This window comes from Ambystoma mexicanum, chromosome 12, assembly GCF_040938575.1.
Source record: "Ambystoma mexicanum isolate Mex_15411 chromosome 12, UKY_AmexF1_1, whole genome shotgun sequence".
NCBI classification, from domain to species: Eukaryota; Metazoa; Chordata; class Amphibia; order Caudata; family Ambystomatidae; genus Ambystoma; species Ambystoma mexicanum.
Window position 1 is genome coordinate 409,882,406 of NC_090936.1, and position 23,739 is coordinate 409,906,144.

General features: G+C 48.8%; 1 protein-coding gene across 13 annotated transcripts in view; it reads right to left on the reverse strand.

Moving 5' to 3' along the window:
* CAPRIN2 (caprin family member 2) overlaps positions 1–23,739 on the reverse strand; it is a 2,777,496-nt gene that overhangs the window by 2,459,737 nt on the left and 294,020 nt on the right. The gene's annotated exons all lie outside the window — the stretch shown is intronic.

The window sequence follows — 23,739 nt, forward strand, 5'->3', positions numbered from 1 at the left end:
GCAAGAGGAGCGGATCTGGCACTTTCAGAGAGCTGTTCCCCGGTGGATGGCTCTGAGGGATGCGTAGAAAAGGCAGGCAGTAACCTTGGGCAACTGTCTCCAATGCCCAAGCATCTGACGTAATAGCCTGCCATTCCGTCAGATGGTGAGTTAACCTGCCCCCTACAGGTGTCTTGTGATGGGAGACCGCAGAGTGGTTTGGGAGCGGCTGATGCAGTTGCCGAAGGTAAAGCGGCTCCTGCTGATGCGGCTTTCTTTCCTCTACCCCGTCCACCACGGGTACATTTTCCTTGGCCTCTTTGAGCCGGCCGTCCTCTGCCTCTTCCATATGAGGAATAATCGCGAAAGGACCTTCCTCTCCAAGAGGATCCTGAGGGACGAATATTAGTTTGGCGGATTGCAGCTCCTAGTGACTTGGCTGCTGCTTTAGAGGGTTGCAGTTTTTCCAAACGGTCATCCGCCTTTTTACTAAACAGGGAAGAGCCGTCAAAGGGCATATTTAAAAGTCTGGCCTGTACGGGACTTTCTCAACCACGCATGCCTGCGGATTGTGGTACTTGCCGCCATGGCCCTGCTGATACCGTCAGCAGAATCAATGCCAGTTTGAAGGGACTCTCACATTGCATCTTTACCATCTCTGATATTTAAAAATGCGTCCCTTTCTTCTCCTTCCTGGAGGCAGTCAGCCGCTGATGAAGTACACTCCCAAAGAGTGTGGCTGGACCTAGCGAGCGTACAAGTCGCATTAATAGATTTTAAAGCCATGATACAGGCCAAGAAGACTTTCTTAGCCATGGCATCATTTTTTATCATCCCTATCCTGTGGAGCAGTGGGGTATGCAGATGTACTGCCTGATGAAGTTGCAGCCTGGACCACCAGACTCTCTGGAGTAGGGTGTTTAGATAGGTATTCAGGGTCAGAAGCAGATACCCTATATTTCGCTGACAACTTCTTGTTAACCGCAGGGATAACTTCAGGAGTTTCCCAGTTAGTTAAAATCTCTCTGTAAGGCAGAGTGAAATGGAACCACAGGATCCTCCTGTGGACCTTTATGCAAAATGTCAGTGAGGTCATCCTGCTGAAAAACAGGTGAAGGTGCAGACCAACCCATGAATTCTATGATTGACATTAGGGTTCTATAAGGGGTTTCAGCATGTTCCCCTGGGTCTAATTTGACAAATTCCACTTCAGGGGAAGTGTCTAAACCACTTGCTTCCTTTAATACATCCTGAAGGTCTTTCAACCTTCTTTCCTCAGGGTCAAAAGTCTCTGGTTCAGGTGATGTGGTCCTCTGCAGGTCAAAAGGCCTTTCTTTATCAAAGTCTTCCCTTTCCTCATAAATTGAGGTTAAGGGGGGTGTTCCGAGTGAAAAGGGACAAAACTCATTTCTCAAGCAGAAGGAGCCATCATCACTGGCCTTGAAAAGGTCGACGTTGTCGACACTGATGTAAAAATCCTCGAAAGCGCTGTCAAAGGAGTCGAGAAAACTGGAAGAGTCCCCGTAGAACTCGAAAGGATTGGAACCCTGCTTGAGGAGGTCGACGACGCTCTTGGCGTCGTGTCGGAGGCTCTTGGCCTAACCGCTGGCTGCGGAGTAGCCGTGGTTTTTTCTTTTATCGGCGTCGACTCAATCGACGGATGCCTCGAAGAACCCCTCGATAACGGCGCCGATCTATGCTTCGAAGGGGCTTTCGACGATGGCGAAGATGCTTTACTTCCCGATGGCTCATGGCGCTTTCGGGTCCACTCTTTTGCCGGGTGCTTCGACTCGTAGCGTTTAGATTTTTTGGGCTTTTCATCCGGGGTATCACCCTCAGCTGACTTCGAGGGGGTCGAGGCCGCTTTCTCGAAGACGCTTAGCATCTTTTTTTTTTTAATTCCTCCCACTCAGCCTGAGAGCTGTGTTTTGTGGGGCAATGTACTCTTTCAGGGGAACTAGAAGACGAAGGAGATCTACGTCTCTTTTTCGAGTGTCTAGACCTCGACAAGTGGTGGGAGCCACTTGTAGACCTAGACCGAGAATGCTTTAGACGGTGAGGAGACGAATGTCTCTACTCTACCGCAGAAACTTTAGAGGAAGTTAAAACTGACTTACCTCTCGAGCTTCCCCTTACGCTCCTTCAAGGCTTTCACCGTCATGGATAGGCATTCCTCACACTCCAAACACTGGTGTTCGATTCCCAGACACCACAAACAGATCCTGTGAGGATCCGTCAATGACATTTTCTTCCCACAGTCTCGGCATTTTTTTGAAACCAGACCGAGGAGGAGTCGGGTCGGAGCAGAAAGCCATCGAGCACGAGTGTTTTCTCGAGGAAATATGAATATATTTCGACTGTGAACTGAGCAACGGTATTCCGAGGCACACGAAGCGCAGAAAAACGGAACTGAGCAACGGACGCTGCACGTGGCCATTTATAGGCATGATGACGTCTGCGTCGATAGGGTGGCGGTCGAGGAACACCTACTCGACGGACGTCGACGCACAGCGCCCTCTACTGGGGAAAAAATATTTCCAAGGCCAGCAAGCTGGAGATACAAATATCATAGATAAGGAATACGTCGGAGGACACAATCCCTTCGAAAAGCCCTTTCAGAAAGTGCTTAACCAATCTGTCACCAAACAGAACTAGCATGGCACCGTCTGGTAAATCTGAAAATGGCTGCTAAATGTACTTTGCGCACCCCTGCGCCAGATGCAGCAGGTATGCGAGAACCTGGGCCCGTGAAACGTCCAACGGCCACACGTCCGGTTGCTGCTCACACCAGGCACAGAATCTCGCCCATTTTCTACTGCCAGAGATTAGTGGACGGCGCCCTTGCCCGACTCCAGGATCCGACAACACTCCTGTGAAATACCTAGATGACCGTACTCTGAGGGGTCAGGAGCCATGCAGCCAGGCTGAGAGATGCTGCATCGTGATGCCACACTCACATTGTCCTGCGACAGCAGAGTCTTCTCCGCACCGACAAAGCAGCTCTTCCACCATGAGATGGGGATCTGAGAACCACATCTGTCTGGGCCAGAATGGGGCACCCAAGATCACTTTGCACAGGTACTTGCGCACCAACTGGATGGTCCTCCAAATTAGAGGAAACGGAGGGAGCGCATACCCGAAAAGGCCTATCCACGGAAACGCGAATGCGTCCCCTTTTGACTCTGGATGCACCACTGCTGGCAAACAATGGGCCTCACTGGTTCTCGTGTGGCAAACAAGTCGAGAGGGGGAACCACCGTTTCTGGAAGATAGCCACCTGCTCCTCCTTCAGCTTCGACTCATGCAATTGCTCCGTCTCTGGTGAGAGTCTACCTGCACATTCTGGACCCCCGTCAGATAGTAAGCTGTAATGTGAATTCCGTGAGCATTGGCACAACACCTCCTGAGCCTCTGGACAGGAGCAGAGAATGCGTCCCTCCTTCCTCAAATAGACCATTGTGGTGCTATTGTCCGTCAACACTCTAACCACTACGCCTTGGATGCGAGGTAGAACGTATTTCAGTGCACCACGCAACTCCAGTACGTTGATGTGCAATAACGCCTCCTCCCGAGACAACAGGCCCTGGACCGGCAACTAGTCGAGGTGCGCCCCCCCAAACCACCTGGGAAGCGCCCATCACCATCGTAAACTGAATGTCCAACTCCAGCAGGGGCATGCGCCGTACAAGATTGTCTGTGCATGCCTAACATCTCAGGGCTTCCAACAGCCCCTGGGAGATGACCACCTTGTCTGACCATGACCACCTATCTGCGAGAAATTCCTGCACCAGCCGCATGAACAGGCAACAATTCAGAATAAGCGGAATGCAGGATGCCATGGAACCCAGCAGCAACATGTAACTGCGGACCGAGACCAGTTTCTTGGCCCCATCCTGCCACCCTGGACTGCAACTTCACCACCCTTTCGCCCGAAGGCTTCACCATATTGTCCTGTGTGCGAGAAACAGAGCACCGAGAAAAACCAACTCCCTGGATGGCGTCAGATAGGATTTTGCGAAGTTGACGGCGAACCCCAGCCATTGTAACAGGCTCATGGACGCCTGGAGAGACCCCAATGCTCTTTCTGGCGATAGCCACCGTACCAACTAGTGATCCAGATATGGGTACACATGATGCCCCCCTCTGCAGAGGTAGGCAGCCACTGGAGCAAGGCATTTTGTCAACATCGTGGGAGCCGACTTCAGCCCAAATAGGAGGACATGGAACTGGTAATGATCGTCCAACCAGAAAGCGCAGGAACTTGCAATGGTTTGGCCACATCGGGATGTGTAAGTAAGCATCCTCCAAATCCAACAACGCCAGGAACTCTCCCAGCTGCACTGCACGGATTACGTCCTGCAGCTTAAGCATCTTGAACTTCAGGCGTTGCAGATTCTTCAACAGCTAAAATATAGAATAAGACTCCACTTTCCATTGGGCTTTTTGATGACAAAATACCGGAAGTACACCCCATGGCCCCGTCTGACAACAGGACTGTTTCCATCGCCCCTTTCACCAACAGGAGTTCAACCTCCTGCCGCAAGACTGGCAGGTGCGGCTGTACCACCTGCACCCACAGAATTGGGAGTGGAGGTGACCGAGACGCAACTTATCCAGCACCCAGCGGTCCGTAGTAATAACATTCCACTTGTCGACATGTCGCGACACTCTGCCCCCAAGTGGACTACCAGCATGGCAGTCATTGTGGAGACTTAGACTGCCGTCCTTTAGCAGCTGGGGCGGTAGGATCCTTCTTACGTTGCGTCCGATAGTCCCTGCTGCTTTTCTGCGCCAACTGGAACGAGCGCCTGGAACAACTAATATCTGTCACATGAAGCAGCAAATCTGGTATTAACAGAGGCCCCTCAAAATGCCAGAAAGGGGTGAAAAGAACGGCCCATTTGCAGAGCCCCCAGGGACTTCACCGTCTTTAGTGCCTCGTCAATTTTTCGGCCAAAGAGCTGCTCACAGGGCATATACATTACTTAATGCTGGACCTTTGGATGCAAGTCAGTGCAGCGCAGTCACGCCTCACTCCAGGAGAACACCATTATTTGTTTGAAGCCCGACTCCGCCAAGTCCACTGCAATGTTGATCATGTGGTTTGCAGACTCCTCCCCCCTCAAACCAGCAGCACAGCCTCTCCGGGAGATCTAAGAGCGGGGCCAACCACTGCCACATCTCACTGTCTTACCCCTACCGGGCCTTAATGGCCAAGCAATTTGCCGCTTTCACCGCTGTAGCGCACACTGTGAGGACTTTCTACCCGAAAGCATCTTGTTTTCTGGCCTCATTGTCCAGGGGCGCAACACTTGTGCTGGCACCTCGCCTTCCAACTAGCCAAAATGGGGACCAAGAAGACTGCCTTCTGTCGCTTCCCCATGTGATCAAAGAGAAAAGTCTTTTCGTTCCTCAGAAGCCAGGCCAAATTCTTGGCACGCCTTTGCTATCATAGCGTGAAATGCCCCAACATCACCTGAGCCGTCAACAGCAATTGCGGCCCACTGACGGTCATAGCCGTAGACTGAGCCGATGACACCACCGTTAACAGAACGGCGGACTGTACCACAACCATCAGAACCTCCGTCAACGACCTTGTCATTGGTACTAAGGCCTCCACAGGCCTTGCCTTCTCCGGCAAAGCGGACCGCTTGGATGAAGCACCGGAAAGATGTTTCGACAAGTCCCACTGCTGGAAGGGGACCTATGATGGTCCGTAGAAGAGTGCTTTGAGGAATACCCCGCACCCTTGACTTCTCTCCACCAATGCAGACTTCTGCTCTGACTTCTCGGGCCTAGCACTCGACACCTTGGACTGGTTTGGTCTTGCTGTCTTAAACAGCAAAGAGCCACTTTCCCCTTTAGACCGATGCTACCTGGATTCAGAAAAACCACCACCTTTTCCACACCTCAGACGCTGGCACCTCTGTGTGCCACTTCTTGGTGGGGGTTCCGCGGAGACGGCCCTTCGCTACGTCAAGGCCTTCTCCGCCAAAGACTTTCTTCCACAGGAAGCAACCACTGAACCCGGGTAAGTGCCCTTGTTGAGCCAACAAAATCAGCCAGCGGTTGCGGTCTCGTTTTCTGAGAAAATCCACGACAGATCTCACAGGCGTTCACAGAATGATTGTGGTATAGACAATACAGGGAATCTGCATGGCGGTCCCCCTCGAAGACCTTTAGGCCACAGGTTGCACAAGGCCTAAACAGCGATTTCTTCTGGGCCACAAAAGACATTATGGCTGAAGTACGAAAAGCATGTGTAGAACACTAAGAGTAAACACGACGTGATCAACTGTTTGGGGCAAGAGAAGACGAGTACATTGTAGAAAATAGGCTTTGTACTACACTTCCCAGCATCCTGTGGGCAAACGTGTAGTTTAAGGTGTTCGCGCGGCAAGTCAGCTGGGAGCGATTATGTGGCTTATTAAACAGACGGTCACAGCGTTCTAGAAGGAGGAGATCTGGATGATATTGGACGCCGGAATGCTGATTCAGTAGCCCGGGCCACGCCAGTGAGCGGCGACATTCCCTGCAGCAACCTCGGTTCATTCCATGAGTCCGGGTGACCTCGCGAGGCACCCGGACACTCAGATAAGTGGCAGAGCATTTCTTACCTCGTTAGGGAATACCAGTATTCCCATCCCTCTATATGCTAAACATGAGGAATGTGCACACGTGTCGGGTGTGGGCTATCTGCAGCCGGTGATGAGCAATTCTGAGAAGAGTTTACAACATGTGTTTTTGGCATATTACGCTGGCGAGTGCTTCCCATAGTGCTAATGTTTTCTGGGTTTACATACAAGCCTCAAGGGTAAACTAGAGATATTAAGGACACGTTCCCTACATTTTCTGGTGAACACTTTCGTAGCACACACGCCCATGAGGTCAACAGCACACTGTTATTGCTGTTACAGAACATTAAGGACACTGGATTCTGAAATATTACATGCTGAATAGGGGTGGCTCTTCTAGTCAAATTAGGAAGAGTGCTGCTAAATGTCATGTGTGTTGTTGCTAGCACAAAGGGCCAGGTGTCTTGTTTCTTCACCACAGGGAGATTCCCTTGTGTGTGCGCCATACAGCTTACCGTCAAATCCATGCCTTTCATTTTGGTCCTCATAAGCTTTAGGTCTGTTGCCATGTTACATGTTAGTTAAAACCTTGTGATATGTGCACTTATGTTTTGGTTGAGTTGATTAAGCATGTACTAGGATGCATAAGTTATGCAGAGTGGCGTAAGTAAGGAGTAGGAATTAACAGGCTTTGGAGGTTAGGCTTGGGAGTAAAGGGTTTTCAGTAGTCTTTGCTATGTATATGCATATGTTCTCTCCTCCACCTTTCCCTCATCGGTCCACACCCCCCCCCCCCCAAAATCCTTCCTCCCCATTGGCTGCCACGTGGTTACATGTGTTATAAATATCAAGGTGCCCGTGCCAACCACAGGGGGAGGGTCAAAGTCCGTTTCTGTGGTCCGTGAGGTGGGGGGCGGGGGAGAGCGGGGGGTCGATACCCTTTCATTCCTTTAAGTTTTGACAAGACGGTTGAAATCTGAAAGGAAGCCGCGGGGCAGGGCCATTTATACCAGAAGTCCTATTAGCGTAGCCTAAAGCACCCAAAAAGACTTTGAGGTCTTTAAGTTTAATAGGAAAACGCTAGTTTAAAGTTACCAAGGTTTCCCAGCCTGACAGGAAATATTCACAGCATGTGAATCCATAAAAGATCCAATTCTGGAGAATTAGGAGTTGCTTTACATGCAGTGAGGTTCTGGAATACTTATGGAAATAACCTGGGTAGCCCCCCCCCCCTTCTACTGAGCACCATGCACTAACCTGGGGAGTTCCACAAGGCTCATCACTCGGGGAATCAACAACAACAACAATTTGGCATTTATATAGCGCTACGAACCCTCAGGTATCCGAGCGCTGCTCATTACCACCTACGGTGTGTGGTGCTCATTTATTGACATCGGAAGGATGAAAGGCTGAGTTTGGCCCTGCCGGGATTCGAACCTGCGTTAGCAGGCTCTGCACGGATGTCAAAGCGAGCGCTCCACTCGCTGTGCCACTGTCCGGTTTCCTTCACCTATTCAGGCTATTTTCCCTTATTCAAGTTTCTTTCCATTATTTCTCTTTTATCATTCTTTTTTAGATTAGCCTTGTGTGGGTGGGAAGTTTTCTATTGTAGTTGGTTTGGCCTTAACTTCCTGATTCAGAATCCTGGTTCTGACCCAAGGCAAAATGGAGTTTCACAGTGACAGCTCTGATTGGTTAGAAAACACTGCAGAACAATGAACATTCTAAACTGTCACTCTTTGCCTTTCATCATCTAAACCCCAGCTGAGCGGACGTGTGTAGTGGCTGCTCCTGCTTAAGACTTGGGCCTGGTGGATTTTATCCTTCAGGCGCTAGCAGTTGAGCGGCTACTTTCTTGGGAGTTTCAGGAGAAGTTCTCAGCTGTCAGGAATGCGTTTTGAAGACAGGAAACTCTGAAGATCTTTAGGAAATCGTTCTGGAGATAAGTGACTGTTTTACTGCCGCTCTGTTTATCTTAAAGACATTTAAGTGAGAACTCGTAAAATGTTATCTTTGAATTTATATTTTGAACTTTGAGTGCGTTTGAAGTTTTGCGCGAGGTTAACGGGTGAACGCTATTTGTTAAACACATACTACGTGTAATCAAAAACTAACGGTTGAACCTTTGCGCGTGCGAGTGAAATTAGCGCGTGTGTTTTCAAGCGCGTTGTTTCGGAGTGAGAAGTCAATTGCGCTTGTGTTTCCAGCACATGTACTTCCAGGCGAGAGAATTCAACTGCGCGTGTGCTTCCTAGCGCGAGTATTTGTTCGCCACGTGAGAACCCTATTGCGCGTGTGTTTTCAAGCGCGTGTGCTTCCACGTGAGCACTCTATTGCGCGTGTGATTACCAGCGCGTGTGCTTTTTAACGCGTGAACTCGACTGGGTTATAAGGCGCGTGTGAATAGGCGCGGGAGTTCAACAGCGCGTGTGCTTCCTAGAGTGAGAATCTGTTTGCCGCGTGAGAACCCTATTGCGCGTGTTTTCAAGCGCGTGTGCTTCCGCGTGAGCACTATTGCGCGTGTGATTACCAGCGCGTGTGCTTTTTAACGCGTGAACTCGACTGGGTTATAAGGCGCGTGTGAATAGGCGCGGAAGTTCAACAGTACGTGTGTTTATAAGCGCGTGTGTTATCTGCGTGAGAATCCGTTTGCGTGTGAATTCTACGCGTCTTCAACGCAGGAAGTTTTCAACGTGCGAATCTTCAGCATTGAGATCTGCGTGTGTGTTTAGCACGTGTTTCTTCAAGAATTCTCAAACTCTATAGAATTGTAAAAAGGTTTTGAACACTAAAGTTCAAAAGAAAAAGAAAGAGCAAAACTTTCCAGGTTTGCCCAAAATAAGAAGTTGCTGTGAATTTCAAGAGACTCAAGTAAGATTTTCAGCTTCTTTACAAGCTTCTCTAAGAAATTTCAAGAGAAGAACCAGGTATGATTCTTAATTATTAGTTAAGGATTTAAAGTCTTTCCAACTCTAAAGGTTAGTAAGTATTAAAAGGATTTGTATCTGCTTTTCTTATATCCACTGCAGGTTCAGCTTTGGTTAGCCTTGACGCAGTCAGCCTGGTGTTTTGATATCCACTTCCCCCTTTCCCTTCGGGGTGTAGTTTGCAGAGCTGAATTAATATCTAGTTCTGGGAATTACATTTCAGGGGGATTGTCGGGGGTTCAGCAGCTTCCGCGGACACAGGACCTCTCAGCCTGACAGCCACTTGAACATCTACTTCAACTCTACATGAGATATGGAATCACCTACTACAACTATGCAGACATACAAATCTATACAATCAACACTACTGGGAACCAGACCAAACCCTTATCAACTGTCTTTCACAAATAAATTGTTGAGCACCAACAGCCTTAAACTGAACCCGTACAAAACAAATCATGATCTCGCCCAACAACCTGTTGGAATCAACATCACATTCCATGGAGTAGCAAAATGGGAAACTGACCAGAACCTTCCAAAGTAGTTAAACATCTCAGATTATAACTAGACGACGACAACACTCGAACCACAAGTCAATTCAGTTGTAAAGTGCTTCTTCCACCTACGGACAAACTGTTCTTGTCATGACAGATGACTGCAAGTGTTGTGTGGGAAGATAAGGTAGTGCCAGACTGCACCAACAGCATATACCTTGGCATGCTGGACTACCCGACAATATAATTACAGAAAATACAGGACGCAGCTACTCCTCAGACTCACTAAAAACACAAACCAGCACCGTCAACCCTACAATGGCTACCAGTCAAAGTAAGTTTACTTCAAAACCCTTTAACACAAAGCAGTCCACTACCAAGGAGCGGAATTCATTCATCTACAAGCCAAACAAGCTGAGATCCAGCAGCAACATGCTCCTCAAACCAAATATTCAAAACTAAAATTTGGTAGGGGAAGCATTCTCTTGCACATCAGCAAGACACAGGAAATCTGTCCCTTTGGAAATACGGACAGCAGAAAACATGACATTCAAAAAACTAAAAACGGGGCCTTTTAACTTGCCCACCTAAACAAGAGGTACTACGACAAACACCTGACCGTGAAAAGAGATGCCACAACCCAAAATGGAACCAACTAATCTGGGCTGGCCAAATAAAGGCAACGCATTAATGCCAACGACCATACAAGGAAGAAGCAAATCAAAGTAACCTACAAGAAAGCACAAACCTCTCCACAAAACCTACTAAAACTTTCAATTTTCCTACCTCACCTTCAACCACCAGATGAAAATACCTACCACTGCACAATCTTGAAAACAGAAAAAAGCACCCTCTACAACACCCGACTCAACCCAACGTAACAAGTCGACAGAAAAACCACAGCAGAATCAAAACAATCCCATACAGATTCACACACCAAACTCATCAACTAGAAGCAAAGCCAACACAGCGACTGGTTTTTACAAACTGAATCTACCAACAGCACACCAAAAGCTTTATTGCACACTCCCATTCCATCCCACTAACCCCCCCCTAATACTCCTTTTTCATAACAGTGATCGCCTGGAGACCATGAAAATGGCAGAGATGCATAGTATAAATCTCAACTTCGATTTTTAAGGCTTGCTTTTGACTGTGCTGGTCAGAATCAATACTATAAATAGTGCGTTCTCTTGCTTAGCATTGTTTTTTCTGCTCTCAAGTACTGCAGATGGTAGGCCAGTTAGTTTATTGGGTGCTTCTCCAGATTATCTCCAGTGTTTTTGATTAACTTCGAAATTACCTACATTTTCTTCAACTTCTTACATAGGCTAAACCACCATTTTCTTGTCCTCCCTTGTGTCTTACTCAAACCATCAATCCCTTTATGTAGTTTAGCTCGTAACTTAAGCACGGAAGGTAGGAGTGTGTATGAAGGAAAGGACTATGGACTTTTACAGTCATCACTATGGTGACTAACTTTACTATTTAGTATTTTGGTAGGTACCCAAGCCTCGCTAAACAGAGGAGTGTTGGAAACCAAGGATCAGTCCCAGGGAGATTATGCAATAATGCTTGGCCAAAATGTGCTCTAAATTTCAGATCACAACCACAAAGTTTACAGAAGGCACATGGAATCGCCCAAGTGGCAGCCTTGCACATGTCCTCTAATGCAAGGAGTCTTTGAAAGGTCAGAGGCGGATTTAGCCCTCAGAGTATGGCTGGTAGACCACGGCCAATTAGCTATTGTCAACTTTGATGCAGCCATACTTCGATTTGCCACAGGTTTCTTTCTAGGTAAAATGTTAGTGCTCTGGTCACATTCAGAGAATGTAGTGCCATTTTTGCATCAGTGGTGGTTTTTAAAGGAAAGCAATGGGTTGATATTTCACGATTAATGTGAAAAACATCGCAACTTGCTAGACAGGATGGAGGTGCTCTCAGATCCACCTTATATCCAAGATTAGGAACAGCCTATAGTTAACTTGTCCTATGGGCAGGTGAGACCCACCAAAAAGCCATTTTCAAAGTAACTAACCTCAAATCAGATGAAGTCATTGATTCCAAGGATTTCTGCATTAAAATTGTATATTTGGGTCCCGTGGCGAAGATTTCATTCTTGGAGGAAATAATTTTGAAAAGGGAACTGAAATGTCTAGACAATTAGATTTAAAAGAAAAGGCAGACCTTAATCCAAATATGCACCGATAAACTGGTTCTGCTAGTCCCCACAGAAATATCAGTTTTAGCCAAGTACAGAATGGACAGATAATCTGATACCTCCAGCAAACCGCGACCCCCTAGAGACCAATGACAAGCTGGTTGATTTGCTCACATACCGGTCTGGTGGATATCTTTCTTTCAGCTTTAATGAGATCCAAATCATTCTGAGTCACAAAACTCTAAACAAAGCCCCCAGGCATCTAAAGAAAGATTTGGGTGTAGAACAAGCCTCCACTTTGAGTGGGCCTGTGTAAAGTGGGAGCGGCCAGGCAGGATGCCTTCAGGTTCTTAAGGTCCTGGTAAATCTGCAAAACAAGGGGGGGTCTGGGAATCTCTACCCGCACAAACACAGCCCAATGACCTGTTCTTGGGCAAGTAACCCCTGGGAGAGACTCTACCAAGTCTTTAGCTCACTGTCCCTTTCACAGAGAAGCAATTTCCCTAGTAAATATGTACTGCCCATTTCAGAGCTATCAAAGGGATGATACCCCAAGACTGCTTCAAATTGTGCAGAACCTTCGAGAGAAGCAGGAAAGGGGGGCAACATGCTCAGAGTATACCCACCACAATGCGAGGGAAGGCATAACCCTGAGATTTCGGATTGGTTCTCCTCGAAGAATTTAGTGGGCTCTCCGTTTCTTTAGGTTACAAATCAATTTAAGAGTCGAGTGCCCCAGGCCTTTACGGTGGGAAGACTTCCCTTTGAAGTTCCCATTCAGAGCATGCAATTGTATGCTCAACTAATAAACTAATAATTTCCTTTCCTGATAGATGGTGAGGACTAACAGTGATCCAGGTGCCAGGTCCAAATCTCCACACAAAAGGCAGATGGTTTCAGCTTAGTTTTCCCTGTTTGTTCTTGTAAAATATGGCCCTGGTATTGTCCAGGGGCAAGTTCTGATCTATGTGAAGATTGAGCCGGAAGGCCTTTGCCGAGAAAGTACCTTGAATGGCAAATAGTTGAGAAAGTACAATTCCTCCAAATCCCAGAGGAGCATGCACCTCCCATGAAACCATTACAATTCACCAACCAGTCAGATGAGTATCAATGAGGCAGCAGGGCAGTGAGGAAATGCCATGTGTATACCTCCTACAATCCTGGCAAACAAATGAGGATGAGCCTAGGAGCTGCAACTGCTCCACAAGGCCCTTTTATTGTACTTCAGATGGACTTCAAGGCTATCAGCATATTAAGTGCAAATTGGGCAAATTGGATGCGGAGACCGACATCACATGGATACATGTCCTTCCACAAGCACTCCTGAGCATAAGGACTGCCCCAGGGAGGATGGGGTTGTCGCATTTTGAAATCATAATGGTGTGCATTCATATGTAGGATATGTTTTGTCAAGATACATGTTAAAGTATGTGCTTTTCCCAATTCCCCTTCCCATCCACATGCAAGTTTCCTAACTATCGGTGACACCAACACCCCCTGCCTATCCACAAACCAACCCTCCCTCCCTTCCGCTGACTTGTCCCTGTATTTATTAAGATCAGGACCCCGTGCCAACCAAGGCGGGAGGAGTCTACTTTATTTGGCTTCCGTGGCTAGGAAGGAGTTGTGCGATACTCCAGGGGTGTGACAGATGTGGCGCAATTGCACTCATCTGAAGAGGGCCACCGACCCTGATCTGTGTTCACCACCAACTGACTTTGGGAGCCTCACCAGATTTGTCACAAGAGACTGAGCAACAGGTATACATTACGCAGCAGCAAAGGGCATTGGGAATGGACAAGTCCTCTCACCCCTCTGAAATGCATCACGAGGCATTATCACCTAAGGTGTTTGTTTTGTTTTATGATTTATAATGCGCACCAGACCCAAGGGTACGGATGAAGCTGCATATCAGCAGCCATGAACAATTGACGGCATATTTCCAGAGTCCTGACCCCAAGCACTTTGTACATTATCTCACTCATCACCCATGTCAGTCTGGATGCTACAAGTGTGGATATATGGTTCCTGGGTTCATTTGCCAGGATTGAGCAGAGCGGTGTAGAGTACTCGCGAAGAGCGGTGTTAGAGAAAGGAGATACTGATTTGGTGGGGAATAGGATTAGATGTGACCTAATGGTGTTTGGAGTACAAAAGTATATCCAACATTTCATGAGAACATTATAAAACCAGGGTGTGATTGTGTTAGTGAAGTTTTTATGAAGAGAAATCGAGAAAAGGAGTAGAAAAGCGTAGCTAAGGCATGGCCATTGGAAAGTGTTATTTATTAGTCATTGGTATGCAGCCTTTACACAAGTGTTTCCAGGAACGACCAGACAAAGGGAGGTGGGGCAGTCAGTGGGGAAAAAAAACAATTGGTCCTAAGCCTTGTGATATTCGGACTGTGCAAGTGCAGCAAACAAGTGCAGGGGAAGGACAGGGTGGAAGGGCTGGAATAAGGTAGAGGGGTAGAAGTGCCCCAGGGGCTGGGCAAGTGCTGAGGGGAGCCCAAGGAAGGAGAGTGCAAGGGGGAACCAGGGTTAGTGGACAGCTAGTGAGGGGTAGATCAGGATCAAGCTGTTTCAGGAGGGTGCCCAAGGGCAAGTGCTGAAATGGGTGCGCTGGAGTAGACTGGTCAAGAAGGGTCTGTCACCAGTAAGACTCATAAGGGACCAGTCGCAGCGGCAGGGGGAACATTAGCATAGGAGGGGGAAAGGGAGCGGCAAGGAGGAGAAAAGGAAAGTCTTCTGAAGCATCAGGAACTTAAGGAGATCTGGCTCAAGTCAGAGGGGCTGGGGGCCGTTCCAGAGGGCGGTTCCTGCCAAAGAAAGATCTACCCCCTTCCCCTCCACTCTCTGCTTGGCGAACCGTCTGATTAGCAGAGAGAGCTAGAGGACTGAAGGACTCTAGCAGGGAGGTATTTATGGAGAGAAATTTTGATGTAGCGGGGTCCCAGGCTTGTGAATGATGCAGAGGGTCTTTGATCTTTGCAGTCACCGGGAGCCAGTGGAGAGATTTCTGGGCTGAGAGATGCAGTCCCTCAGCTTGAGGCCAAGGATAGTCTTGCAGCCCTATTCAGAATTAGTTGAAGAGGGGCAAAGGGAGGAAAGGGGCAGACTGAGGAAGATAATGTTGCATTAGTCAAGCCTAGAAAGAACCAGAGCTCTGGAGACATTGAGCTTCTGGGGAATGGTGAGAAAAAAGTAGAATGCCTCGGAGGAGGGGGAGCTGAAAGTTGACTTCTTGGCAAGGTTTGTGATGTGAGGGGAGAAGGAGATGAGTCGAAGATGACTGATTTTTTGCCTCACAATATGGTTTGGGGGTGAGGAAAGATTCCCATTCATGTGCAATTTTCCCTCCAGTTGTATACCCCCCCAACTTTTTAAACACAATAGTCTGACTACCAGAGGAGCCCAGCCTTCTGCTGCACTCCTCTGGGCTTTTTGCTCACTTTCTATGGGGAAACTGACACGCCCTTAAGACTGTCCGTTCTGGGAGACTGTTTCCCTTAGTCATTTCCAATGGTGCAACCTTTCTGCAACAAGTGTACAATGTACCTTCCAGTACAGTGCACTTGGGTCTATTCGTAATTTCCAAAAGGCCCTAGATACTCTTGAAGGATTTTTTAGAAGTGCAGATGTGCCTTGGACAGGGCTCGTGGCAACTTATTTTGCATAATTTTAACCCTTTCCTGCAAGGTAAACCAGGTTTACTGCAGTTGGCATTAACAGGTGGCCTGGCTGCAAAATGGCCATGCCACGAGGTTCTTTGTCCTGTCCTTTGGCCATCTTGCCCCTTCACCTTCCCCAGGTCGAGCCGACCTGGTCAGTCCTTATTTGGGCATGCATTTTCCCGCAAAGCACCAAGCTTTCTCAGGCTTCTGCATGCCTTGTGTGCGCCTCCAGGATTTGGGCTGGAACATCTGGTTCCAATACACATCCTGGGTACCAGAGTGTCTGGGTTGCTGTGAATGCTGAGGACCACTGGTTCGTGCTTGGTCCATGTATGGTATGCCTGTATGTGAGTAGATCTCCCTTGGGTCTTCGTTTTGGCGCGAAGGAGATTCTGGATAAGAGAAGGCCATAAACACCCATACCATGTCGATCTCTGGAGTTCACTGAATGAAGGATAGGATCAAGTATCCTGAAACTAAGAAGCTGAGTCGAGGAACCGCTGGTGACCGGCTGGAAGGTTTGGCACCCTGAGCCTGCTATCGTCCCGTGGGATCCCTCTGCATCCGTTCGTCCTAGAAGGTATGCGAAGACGCTTCAACCCATTGGAATAGTGGGGCAACCTAATCTCAGCACCTTCATAAAACCCTGCAAGTAAGCTCTCTGAAGTGTCCCTGGGCCAACCAGTGGGCTGACCAGCTTACACAGACTCTGTCCTGATAGCACTGCCGTTTCGAGTAGGCCCTCAAAACTTGGTATGTCGCTAGCTCTGTGTTCACGGCACTCACACCGAATTTAGTACACTTGGCGTTCCCAGGTCTGGAGTAAAGTGAGTGCACCCGAACCGGAGTATACGTGGTTACAGTGTCATCCAGCCGTGGTGACGAACTTGCAGGTGTGCTGCATTTGTGCCCCTCTTGCACCTGAAGCCTGCTGCAGTGAAACTGGCCTGATCTATCCACCAGGAGTGGATAAATTACCACTGTCCTGTTTGGGAATCAATGCGGCATCTTTGTCGCCGAAATCCTCAGAGCCGCAAAATTGCAGCACTTGAACCTACAACCGAAGAGGACTCGACTGCCGAAGTTTGGTCCGGAGTGTGCCAGGGGTCGGTGAGTAATCACAACCCTAACCGGTGGCCCCTAGTGCCTCCATACATTTTTACGCACGAGTGGCACCTGAGTGCCCCTCTCCTTTCCACTGCTAGTGTGAACTAGCAAAGAATTCCAAACTCTTGGAATCGACTCTGCTCTCAAGTGGAGGCCATCCTCAAATAATGGGAATCTATTAGTCAACACCTCACTCACCTTCCTGAACTGCTACAGACCCCTGAAGAGACCCCGTTATGCCCATTTGAACTACCGCGTGCGCCAGCAGGTCAAAAACAATTTAGCAATAGGCTCCACTCTTCTTAGGGATTGGACTGCCGTCTTAGTTAGGAGTGTGTTGGATGCAGAAGGGACTAAAGACTAGTGCACTGCCCGTTTCCTTCCCCCTTTAGGTTGTGGACCCATTTTGTGCATTAACCCTTTAGACCACATTGGTCTTGTATATGACAATGCATTACTTACCGTAAAAGCATTTCTGATGGTTGTATCTGCTTATATTCACATGCTGTGCATAGGTCCGACATCCAGTGGTCACTGCGGAGTATTGCATTTTGTTTTTCGTAGTCGAAAAGGGTACGTCGACAAGGCGTGTCTAACACTATCCCTATAGTGACGTGCGTTGTACCCACAATCCCACACGAGTCGAGGTCCCCCTGTTTGTATTCTTTCTGCCCTGAGGGAGCCTTCTATACGTGAGTGAGTACAGAAGAGAGATGTAGAAAGATGTCTATGTTCCTTCCATCCGAGCGGGGAGGAAGGGTGGGCGCATGTGAATCTAAGCAGATCAACCATCAGAAATGCTTTTACGGTAAGTAATGCATTGTCTTCTGATGTTTGTTAATCTGCTTAGAATCACATGCTGTGCATAGACTAGCGAGCAGTACCCAGCGTTGGCGGTGGGTTATGAGAAGGAACAGTACAGAAAAGAGGTCTTAATACTGCCTGTCCCACCTGGGAGTCAGATCTAGAGTGTGCATCTAGACAGTGTTTTGTAAAGGTGTGCACAGAACTCCAGGTAGCCGCTTTGCAGATGGACTCAAGGGGAACATTTGCAATGAAAGCTATGGAAGCCCTAGTGCCTCGAGTAGAATGTGCTCTTGGCTTGAAGGGTAGTTCTCTCTTAGCAAGAGTGTAACAGAGTGATGCATAGAACAATCCACCTAGATATAGTGGACTTTGAGACTGCATCTCCTTCTCTTCCTGCTGCCACGAGACAAAGAACTGATCCAGTGTATGCAGACTTTTTTCTCCCAAGTTGGAAGGGTTTTCAAAGAACGTTGGTAGTTCTATTGACTGGTTTACATGGAATTTCGAGATGAATTTCGGTGCAAACCTTGGGTGTGTGCGTAGAACTGTTACGAAGGGGTCTAGGACAGAAAGAGCCTGTAGTTCACTTACTCTCCTAATGGAGGTGATAGCTTTTAGGAAAGCAGTCTTAAGAGTGAGGTCTTTAAGAGTTGCCTTGTGCATGGGTTCAAATGGAAAGTACCACATTTAAGTCCCATCCGGGAGCTGGGTAAGCTATCGGAGGGTGTATTCTCTTTACCCCCTCCATGAAGGCCTTGATAACTGGTATCTTCCACCACGACACTAAGTTGGGAAGTGGTGTATGCCGAAAGTGCCGCCAGGTGGAATTTAATGGAATTGAACACTAGACCTGAATCCAGTAAATGGGTCAAGTACAGAACAATATGTGTGGGAGAGCAGTCAACCGGGTTGATGCTCTTACATCTACACCAGATGACAAATCTTCTCCACTTGCTAGAATAGCAGTGGCGAGTATTAGGTTTTCTGACTTCCCTGAGGATGTCCATACATCTCTGCGGAAGTTGTAGATGTCCAAATTCTATGATCTCAGGAGCCAGGCTGCTAAATTCATGGTCTGAGGGCATGGATGCAGTGTCCTGCCCTTATCCTGTGACAGCATGTTGTACGTGCAGGGAAGTTTCACTGGGGGGGGATAGGGACATCTCCATCAAGTGAGCGAACCATGGCTGCCGGGCCCACATTGGGGCCACTAGTATCATGGTAACTTGTTCCTGGTGCATCTTGTGCACAACTTTGTTGAGAAGGGGAGTCGGGGGAAAGGCGTAAACAAATTTCCCTGACCATTGAATCGCCAGACCGTTCCCCTTGGACTGGTTCTGGGGGTACCTGGAGGCGTAACTTTGGCATTGTGAGTTCTCCAGAGTTGCGAACAGGTCTATTTCCGGGAATCCCTATTGCGTGAAGACGTCCAAGACCATGTCTTCGTGCAATCGCCATTCGTACTCTTCGGGCAGGGGGAAGTCTCTGCTGAGTTCGTCTGCTAGCAGATTGAGTTCCCCTGGTACGTGTTGCGACAGTAGGAACATGTTGGGTCTGAGAGCCCATTTCCATATATTCTGGGACAGCTTGGACAGACCTGGAGAGTGGGTGCACCCTGCTTGTTGATGTAGTACATGGCTGTGGTGCTGTCTGTAAGGACCATCACTGTCTTCCCTGTAGGTGTTCCTGGAAGGCTTTTAGTGCTTTGAACACCGCCAGTAGCTCCAGTAGGTTTATGTGCTTGGATGCTACACTCTGAGTCCACACTCAGTGAGCAGTCTGATGGGATAGGTGAGCCCCCCCCCCCCCCCATCCTGTGAGGGATGCGTCCGTGGTTAGAGTCGCCTCCACCACGGGTGTGGCAAAGGGTTTTCCTATTATCAGGTTTTCCTTTGTCCACCACCGTAGCGAGAGAACCAAGGCCTGCGAGACCACCGCTAGATCGTCCCATTGTCCGCTGGCCTGACACCACTGGCTGTTGAGCTACTCTTGCATTGGGCGCATGTGGTACCAAATAAATACACAACGCCATCATTCCTAGCAAGCGCATTGCTTTGCGCACCGTCACCTCTCGACCTGCCACATATTGGCGGATCTGAAACAGCATGTTTTGGACCCTCTCGTTGGAGGGGAAGACGAGGCCGTCCTTTGTTCGAATTAGAGCCCCTAGGAATTGTTTGACTTGGCTGGGGTCTAAGCTGGACTTCTTCTCGTTGATGGAGAAGCCCAGTTGGAACAAAAGGTCTACAGTCTTTTGGGTGTTTGAGAAGCATGTCTCGTAAGAATCCCCTGTTATGAGCCAGTCGTCGAGGTAAGGGTATACTGGGATGGATAACCTGCGCAGGTGGGCCGCTGCCACTGCCAGTACTTTAGTGAATACCCTTGGTGCAGATGCTATGCCGAAGGGTAGCACTCTGAACTGGTAGTGTTTGCCCTCTAACATGAACCTAAGGTATTTTCTGTGCGCTGGCAACATTAAAATCTGAAAGTATGCATCTTTCATGTCCAGTGTTGTCATGTAATCTCTGTGATAGCAGTGGGATCACTTCCTGTAAGGTCACCATACGAAACTTTTGGGGTTTGACAAACTTGTTCGCTGGGCGCAGATCTAATACAGGGCGCATGGTTAGATCCTTTTTGGGTACAAGGAAGTACACTGAATAAATACCTTCCATTACCTGAGATAGAGGCACAACCTCTATGGCTCCTTTTTCCAGCAGTTGGTCCACTTCTTGAAGGATGGCGAGGTGTTCTGGTGTCATGCGGCGTCCCCTCGGGGGTCTGTATGTTGGGGAACTGTTGAACTCTATACAGTAGCCGCGGGCTACGGTGGAAAGTACCCAGCGGTCTGATGTTATTCCCTCCCATGCTGGAAGAAAGGACATTAACCGGCCCCCGACCGGCGTTGCATGGGAGGGAACGCAAATCTTCACGTCACTTGGTGGTGTTGGTGGCTTGGGAGCCTCTGGGGGTGGAACCCCGGCCTCTCCCTTTGCCACGGCGTTGACCCCTCTGATTGTACTGGCCACTATTACCCTGGTAGTTGCTGGCAGAATACTGTTGGTTTTGTTGCTGGCGTTGTCCACGAAAAAAGCACTTATTACCAAATACCCGCCTGTTGGGGGGGTTTTGAAATTTGGTCTAAGGTCATTGTGTCAAATTCTTTATTCGCGTTCTCCAGCGCGTCATCCACTGCTCTCCCAAAGAAGTTGGACTCCTCTATGGGTTTATTAATAAGGGACGCTTGTGTTTCCGCCTTAAATCTGGAATTGCGAAGCCAGACGTGACGCTTCAGCAAAATTCCTTGTACCAAAGTGCGGCCAGCTGTCTCTGCTGCATCAAGGGTATTCTTGACGATGCTTTGGTTGACCAGAGAGCCCTTGTTAACTGTAGCCAGCAAACGAGTCCTTAGGGGTTCGGGAACTTCTTCGATGTCCTGTTTGAGCTTAGCCCATTGAGCATCGGCGTAGCTTGCAAATAGGGTATTATTATTAGCAATTCTGGTAGAGAATGCTGCAGAGGCGGTGATTCTCTTGGCTAGGGCATACAGCTTCTTCCCTTTATCTGGGGGTGCCTCGCTGGTAGATAGTGGGACTCCTGCCCTTTTCCTGGTGTTGGTCAAGACCAGGGAGTCCGGGATTGAGTGACCCTTAATATATAATGGGTCTGATTGAGAGCGAGAGAACAGTTTCTCAATCCTCGGATTGACCCCTCTCACCAATGCAGGAGTGGAAAGAGAAGGTGAAATACATCTCTTAACTGAGGCGAGGATGGGTATAATTTGGCTAGTGGGGGGGTTTTCCTTGATAATCCTCTCCACAAAATCTGTGTCGGGGGTGACTTCCCCAGTTTCAATTTCGAAATGTGCTGCTGCCTTCTTCAGCAGTGCATTGAAGGTGGGTTGATCGACAGGCGAAGGGTTCCTGACTGGTGTAGTTTCAGTAGACCTGATGACTATACTGCTGCCGCCTGTGTCTGTCGACCTAGCCGTTGACTGCCAGGGATGTGGGTCGCCCTCGCCTGGGTCCTCCTGGAATCCATCCTCACATGTTAGTTTCATCATGAAAACCTTCCTCTTCTTGTTGGTCTTCAACATAGGTGAACTCATCTTCCTCCTGGAAGAAGGTGTCTTCCTCAGTGGGATTGTAAGAGTATATATGTCCTCCTGTATGGGGTTATAACACTTTTGGTATTTAGCCCTAGGACTCTCCAGGGGTGCCTCCCTTGGTCTCTTGGGTGCCCTGTCTTCTGGGATGGACATGAACCTGTCTAGTTTATCCATATATGTCTGGAACCTTTCAAAGGTCCACTGAGGTCAGCCAGGACGGTCTGGGAATGAAAAAGGAGTTTCTTCCTCCTGTAATTGTCTGGTTCTGTCCCATAACGTCGAAGAAAGTGAGCCTTCGTCTTCCGAGTAGCCTTCTCGCGGCGTCGGGAACTGGCCTGATCCGTTTCCCGGCACTTTCGACGTATCTTTGGCGTTGTGCACGGTTTTCGGCGTCTCACTCGCCATACGTCTCTGGTCGTCCTTAGATGCTATGTGCACGAGGCTTTCGGCGATCATTCTCTTCCGAGGGATCAGTCGCGCTATGTAACGTCGAGCCTTTGCTCGTCGAGTCCTTGCCCGTCGAGTCCTTGTTGGCAACGTGAGCGCTCTTGCGATGCGCGTCGCCGGAGGTTTTGGTGCTAGCGCCCTTATTTTTAGAATGCCCAGTCGCCTGTCGCGGAAGCAGTGGCGGGGAGGGCTGACGACCCTTACGGTCGGCGGAAGACGCCGGTGGGCCCGGCATCCCCGTTGGCGCTATGGCTGCCTTCGTCTTCCACTAATGCGTGCCGGGGGTATGTGCTTTGTTTTTCTTCCGTGTGCGTCCTTGTCGCCGGGGTGTTCATCCCCATAAGCTGGGCGTGAGCCAGGCTTGTCGGGGCTGGGGACGGACGAGTGTGAACGCTCCTTTGAGAGGTCTACAGCCTCCGTTACGGGGGCCGTGTAGTCACTGTCCTCGTCACACTCGGCGGCAGCGGGCGAGGAGTGAGGCCTAGACATGGCGTAGGCCGCCCACCTTTTGACCCTGCAGTCTTTTAGAGTTTTGGGCTTTTGTAATTTACAGGCCGCACAGCCGTCCTCTTGGTGATCGAGGGGTAAGCAACGGTTGCACCGTTTGTGCTTATCCTTCCAGGTATATTTACCCTTGCAAAGCGGGCAAAACCTAAATGGCGTCCTCTCCATAGCTGAGGGCAATAGGTGTGACTACGACTTCGAAAGAGGGAGGGGAAAGAGAAAGGAATTCTTAAAGAGAAGAAAGACAGACCACAAAACCCTACTCTCCCTACTGTGTATGGCCGGCGAGGCCTGGCCACGTGTTCAGCAGTGCCGAAGGATCCCCTCCGCTCGTCCTTCCGTCGAAGATCTTGCTCGGCGGAGAAGCAGCTCTGCGTTGAGGGGGGCGTTGGAACTACGTTATTGATATTAATGACAAACGACCAAAGGTCGAAGAAACTATTTTGCAATGTCTCTCTAGGAGCTCCACATAAAGGCGACCAGTAGCTGGGCGGAAAAAAACAATCCGAGGGACCTCGACGCGTGAGGGATTGTGGGTACAACGCACGTCACTATAGGGATAGTGTTACAGACACACCTTGTCGACGTCCCCTTTTCGAGTACGAAAAACAAAATGCAATACTCCGCAGTGACCAATGGATGTCGGACCTATGCACAGCATGTGATTCTAAGCAGATTAACAAACAGAAATGTATTTACATAGGGTTGTATTGGTTTAATAGTATTACTGTGATTTGATGTGTTGTTACTCAAAGGCCTTGAAATAAATGGTATTTCTATTTTTAATATATATACACCTGACTGGCAGTGATTTGTACGTGTCCTTTACTCTGTGCTTATTGAGGTCTTTCAGTCAGCCTTGCCCCACCTGTGACCTAGTTTCGACCGGCGCCAAGCTACTTTGATTGGTCTGGCTTCTCCAGAAGGTTACCCTGTTCCAAGAAACTAGGCTGGCCT